We start from the raw sequence: 6,771 nt of genomic DNA, 5'->3' as shown, positions 1-6,771 counted from the left end.
GTTCTAGCTACTTGTGAGGCTGAGGTGGAAGGATCATTGTGCCCAGAAGTTTGAGGCTGCAGTAAGCTATAATCATACCACTGCACTCCAGCCTGGGCAACAGAGTAAGACCCTGTCTTTAAAACAAAGAAAAGAATGAAGAAAGCAGCCTAGGGGACTTGTGAGGCATGATTAAGTGAACAAATATTTACACTATTTATGTTTAAGGAGAAATGGGAAAAAATATAGAGAAACCTTAATGAAATAACAGCTGAAAACTTTCCAAGTCTTGGAGAGATATAGACATCCAAATCCAGAAAGCTCAAAGGTTCCCAAATAGATTCAACCCAAAAAGTTCCTCTTCAAGTCACATTATAGTAAAACTGTCAAAAAGACAAAGAAAGAGTTTTAAAAACAGCAAGACAAAAGTGTCATTGCATACAAGGAAATCCCCAGTAGAAAGCTTACAAGCCAGGAGAGAATAGGATGTTCTTTCAAAGTGCTGAAAGAACAAAACTGCCAGCCAAGAATACTAATCCACCAAAGTTATCCTTCAGAATGAAGGAGAAAAAGGCTTTTCCAGGTGTCTTAGACCATTCTTGCATTGCTATAAAGAAATACCTGAGATTAGATAATTTATAAGAAAAGAGGTTTTATGGGCCTATGGTTCTACAGGCTGTAAAGAAAGCATAGTGGCATCTTGCTTCTGGGGAGGCCTAGGAAGCTTCCAATCATGGCAGAAAGGAAAGGAGGAGTAGGTACAACACAAGGTGAAAGCAGAGCGAGAGAATGTGGGGAGGTGCCTTTCACTTTTAAGTGGCCAGATCTCATGAGAACTCACTATTGAGGACAGCACCAAGGGGATAGTGATAAACTGTTTTTTTGTTTTTGTTTTTGTTTTTTAAAACTCGATGTTTATTTTCCATCAATCTTATTTCCATGTTGCCTAAGAGCCCATGCAAGAATAGCTTAAGACTGTTCAGTGGCCTGAGCAGTGGGCGCTGCAGACCAGTCTTCTGTGGTAGGCTGAGCATTCCAGTCTTTAGTAGGGAACTGCTGGATAGGCACAGACAGCACCTGCATGCCTTCAGACCGGTCTGCAACCTCAGGCTGAGTAGCAGTGAACTCAGGAGCTGGAACAGTCCATTCATCCTGAAATTTCTCCTTGGTCACAGCCTTTTCAGCAGCAGCCTGCTCTTCTTTTTCAGTCTCTTCAGGATCTCTGTAGAAGTAGAGATCAGGCATGACCTCCCACTGGTGTTCATGGGAAATAGTGCCATGCATGCACAAAACTTCTCAACCTACCATCCACCACAACAACCCACTGAGTGAGCTCCCTTGTTGTTGCATGGGATGGCAATGTCCACATAGTGCAGAGGAGAATCTGTGTTACACAGAGCAATGATAGGTAGGTTAACATAAGATGCCTCCATGAGAGACTGGTGGTTAGCTCTGGGGTCAGTAACCACAGGTAGCCGTGGCTCCTGGAAGTCTGCCTGGATCTGGTTAGTGAAGGTTCCAGGAGTGAAGCAGCCAGCAATTGTAGTGGCTCCAGTGGCAGCAGCAAACTTCAGCATGGCCCTCTGGCCAGTATTTCTGGAGTATATAACACTGACATCAGCAGGATTTTCAAGGCAACAATGGCACAAGCTGCCAGGAGAAGCTTCTCCCAGGTCCTCTTCAGATTTCTGATGTAGACGCCATCAATTTTCCTTTTATAGATGTACTGTTCCATCTGGAAGTCAAGGTTGATGCCAACTAAATGGGTTCCTGCTGCAAGGAACTTAAGGACATCCTCCTTCATTTGCAGGACATCAAGGATTCCGGACATGGTGAACGTTTCCCTTTAACTTACAACAGGAATCCAGAACAACGCCATATGGACCCCTCGGCAGGTAGCGCAGAAAGCAGTGATAAACTAATCCTCTTGGGATTATAAATCAACATGAGATTTGGGCAGGGACACACATTCAGACTATATCACCAGACAAGCAAAAGCTGAAGGAGTTCATTATCACTAGACTGCCTTGTAAGAAATGCTTGGCCAGGAGTGGTGGCTCACACCTGTAATCCCAGCACTTTGGGAGGCCGAGGTGGTTGAATCACCTGAGGTCAGGAGTTAGAAGCCAGCCTGGCCAACATGGCAAAACCCTGTCTCTACTAAAAATACAAAATTTAGCCAGGCGTGGTGGTGGGTGCCTGTAATCCAACTTAGCCAGGCGTGGTGGAGGGGGATCCGAGGCAGCAGAATCGCTTGAACCCAGGAGGCAAAGGCTGCAGTGAGCTGAGATTGCGCCATTGCACTTCAGCGTGGGCGACAGAGCAAGATTCCATCTCAAAAAAAAAAAAAAGAAAAGAAAAAGGAAGAAATGCTTAAGAAAGTCCTACATTTGGAGGAAAATGATGAAATCATGTGAAAGTATAAAACTCACAGGTAGAACAATTACCCAAATGAAAAATAGAAAGGAATCAGCCCTTATCACTACAGAAAACCACCAAATCACAAAGATAAACAAGAGAGGAAGAAAGGAACAAAAAAGATATAAGACAACCAGAAAACAAAAAAATGACAGGAGTTTTTTTCTTACCTATCAATAATAATCTTGAATGTAAACATTAACTTCCTCAATTAGAAAGATATAGGCTGAGGCCGGTTGTGGTGGCTCACGCCTGTAATCCCAGGAATTTTGGAAGGCGAGATGGGCAGATCATGAGGTCAGGAGATCAAGACCATCCTGGCTAACATGGTAAAACCCCGTCTCTACTAAAAATACAAAAAATTAGCCAGGTGTGGTGGCACGCACCTGTAGTCCCAGCTGCACAGGAAGCTGAGGCAGGAGAATCACCCGGGAGGCAGAGGTTGCGGTGATCCAAGATTGCACCACTGCACTCCAGCCTGGGTGTCAGAGCGAGACTGTCTCAAAACAAAAACAAAAATAAGAAAAATATAGGTTGGCTGAATGGGTAAAAAAATCAAGGCTCAACTGTATACTGCCTACAAGAAACTCACTTCACCTATAAAGACACATATAAACTGAAAGTGAAGGGATGAAAAAAGATATTTCATGCAAATAGAAACCAAAAATGAACAAGAGCAGCTATACTTGTATCAGACTTAAACAGACTTCAAGTCAAAAGCTTTAAAAAGAAATACAGAAGGTAATTATATAATAATAAAGGGATCAGTTCAGCGAGAGAATGTAACAATTCTAAATATATATGTACTCAATACTGGAGCACTCAGATATATAAAGCAAATATCATTAGATCTAGGGGAGAGATAGATATCAGTACAATAATAGTTGGGGACTTAAATGCCCCACTGTCAGCCTTGAGAAGATTATCGAGACAGAATATCAACAAAGAAACATTGGCTTTAAACTGCGCTATAGACCAAATGGACCTAACAGACATTTACAGGACCTTTTATTTAATAGTTGCAGAAAAACTCATTCTTCTTATCAGCACATAGAACATTCCATATGTTAGACTACAAACCAAATCTCAACAAATTAAAATCATATCAAGTATCCATGTTCCCCACAATGGAATAAAACTTAAAAATCCATCACTAGAGGAACTTTGGAAACTGTACAAATACATGGAAATTAAACAACATGCTCCTAAATAACCAATGGGACAATAAAGAAATTTAGAAGAAAATTAAAATATTTTGAATCAAATGAAAATAGAAACACAAAATACCAAAACCTATGGGAGATACAAAAAACAGGAATAAGAGGGAAGTTGATGGCAATATACAGCTATGTCAAACAAGTAGAAATCTTTTAAATAAACAATCTAATGATGTACCTTGGGAGACTAGAAAAGCAAGAAATTAGTAGAAGGAAAGAAATCATAAAAATTAGAGCACAAATGAACATTGTTGGGACTAGAAAAATGCAAAGGATCAATAAATCAAAAATTTGGTTTTATGAAAAGATAAAAAATTTAGACAAACTTTTAATTAGACTAAGAGAAAACGAGAGAAGATCCTAATAAATAAAATCACAAATAAAAAAGGAGGCATTACAACTGATATCACAGAAATACAAAGGATCATTAGAGACTATTGTGAATAACTATACATCAACAAATTGGAAAACCTAGAGGAAGTGAATAAATTCCTGGACACATACAATGAACCTCTTTCAGGTTCAATCTTGGTAGGTTGTATGTGTCCAGGAATAAGAAATAGAAAACCTGAATAAACCAGCAATGAGTAAAAAATTGAATCAGTAATAAAGTCTTCCAATAAAGAAAAGCCCATGACCAGATGGCTTTACTGTTGAATCCTACGAAATTTTTAAAGAACTAACACCAATTTCTCTCAAATTACTCAAAAAAATTGATGGTGTGGAAATTCTTCCTAACTCATAGGCTAGCATTACCCTAATACCAAAATGAGAAAAAAAAAAAAAAAAAGAAAAACAAAATGAGAGAAAGACAAAACAAAAAAAGGAAACTGTAGCCAATATCCCTGATGAACATAGCTACAAAAATCCTTAAGAAAATATTGGCAAGCCAAATCCAACAGTGCATCAAACAGAATATACACCATGATCAAGTGAGGTTTATCCCTGGGATTCAAGGATGGTGCAACATACATAAATCAATAAATGTATACAGAGCATCAACAGAATGAAGGACAAAACCAATATGATCATCTCAATACCTTTCTGTATTTAATAAAATTTAACATCCCTTCAAGATAAAAAAAAACCCAACAAATTAAGTATAGAAGGAATATATCTCAACACAATAAACTCCATATATGACAAACCCACAGTTAACATCATACTGAACAGTATGATGTATTTCCTGTAAGAACTGGTGAAAGACAAGGATGCCCACTCTTGTCACTCTTCTGCAGCATAGTATTGGAAGTTCTAGCCAGAGCAATTAGGCAAGAGAAAGAAATAAAGAATATCCAAGTTGGAAAGGAGGACATCAAATTGTCTGTTTGCAGATGACATGATTGTGTGTATGTGTGTATATATGTATACATATACATATATATATATATAACCACACACACATATGTGTATGTGTATATGTATATGCATATGTGGTAGTAGTCCTCTCTCTTTACAGACACAGTATATGACTGGTTGTACTGCTCAAAGTTTTGCCCACTAGCAGAATTTCCCTTAGCTATTGTTTTGAGGGACATTGTATTATACTGTAGTACTACAGCAATCAATTTTTTAGTTTACAGAAGCATTTAGTGTAAAACCATTTATAAACCCATTCTTAGTTAAGTGGCTGTAAGGAATTTTCCATAAGGCTATATATATTGAGGGGAGGTAATGAAGCAGGAATAGGTATTCTGGAAATCTGCTATCCCTGTTTAAGCAACCAGTTTGTGCCTTCAGTACCTTTTGAGACTGATATGTACTATTTCCACTTTGTGATGAACTAGATGCTGTGTCTGTCTAACATACAATATGTGATGGGTAGCTCAGTTCTCGTGGTCATTTGAGGAATGATAATCAGGTATTTAATCTTTGCCAAACTCAGTAGAACTCCAGGACATGTTTCTCCAAAGAAGACATGTTATCTGCAGAAGAATGCAAGTCTTACTTCAAAACTTTAAGTGGCAACATTGTGATTCTTTTATTTTGGCGTTCTAGTGGTTCTGCCTAGCATTCCATCTGTTGCAAAAGCTGACTATTACTGAATCTGCTAGGTCATAAGGTCCAGGTGGCAGAACAGCTTTTAAATTTCATCCAGGACCTGCTGTAGAGCTTTCTTTTACTTGTGGATTCACTCTGGTAGTTTGCTTAAATATGTATTTGTTGCCTGTCAAATCAAGAGAGACCTAAATCATGTTATGTCTTTATTTTCCTTGCATGAACTGCAGTGTTCAGCAACTTCTCCTTTATTTTAGAGGAGCTATCTCAACATGATCCAGACTACTGAACCCCTAGAGATGTCACTGAAGTAACAGGGTATTATCTGCCATCCTGGATCACTTACGTGTATCATTTTGGCACATAGGATACTCGCTATTTTCTGCTCATCAGTTCTACTTAGCATGATGTGATGTGTGAGGTGGGTTGGCCTGATGTTCTGTGGCATTTCAAGACAATCAGCGTCTCTATGAATTAGATCAGAGGTTGATCTTTTCTGTAAAGGACTGTGTGTCAAATATTTTAGGGTTTGTGATCTATGTAGTCTGTGTTACAGCTATTCAACCCTGTAGTATGAAAATAGCCATAGATAAATAATATGTGAGCAAATGAGTATGGCTGTGTTCTACCAACACTTCATTTATGTGAAATTTGGATTTCTTTATTATTTATTTATTTTTTAAATCTTTTATTACACTAGTCAGAGAAATGTGAATTTCAAATAATTCTTATTTACCTTTAGATAAATTCATCATTTAATTTTTGTCAACCATTTAAAAATATGAAAATGATTCTTAGCTTATGGACCATGCAAAAATGTGGCAGGATAAATTTGGTCTGTGGGTTGCAATTTGCTTACACTTGGGTTAGATTATGGCAGAGAACCATAACATTGACATCGACACCTAAGGAAAGACCATGAAAGTATATTGCTGACTACTGGGTGAAAGCAAACTCTTCCTGTGATTCTCATACATTGTTATATAGAAATAAACATATAACACTGCATAGTAGATGCCAGGGGCTATATTGACTCACTCCACTAAAGAACCCAAATCTGAAACAGTATCTGCAGCTGGACTCACCACCTAATTTATTTTATGTTAATCTATAGTCATTCTCCATGTTACTTCTGCCTTCTGACATGTCATATAAGCAA

The 6,771-nt window shown here is 38.3% G+C and overlaps 1 pseudogene; it reads right to left on the bottom strand.

Moving 5' to 3' along the window:
• Positions 1-948: 948 nt before the first annotated feature.
• Positions 949-1,810, bottom strand: LOC135275351 (small ribosomal subunit protein uS2-like; annotated as a pseudogene).
• Between the last annotated feature and the right edge of the window lie 4,961 nt (positions 1,811-6,771).

Source organism: Aotus nancymaae, unplaced genomic scaffold, assembly GCF_030222135.1.
Source record: "Aotus nancymaae isolate 86718 unplaced genomic scaffold, 86718_ANA_hifiasm-v0.15.2.pri h1tg000016l, whole genome shotgun sequence".
Taxonomy (NCBI): Eukaryota; Metazoa; Chordata; class Mammalia; order Primates; family Aotidae; genus Aotus; species Aotus nancymaae.
Note: the sequence above shows the minus strand (reverse complement) of the source record. Positions and strands in the feature narration are given on the sequence as shown.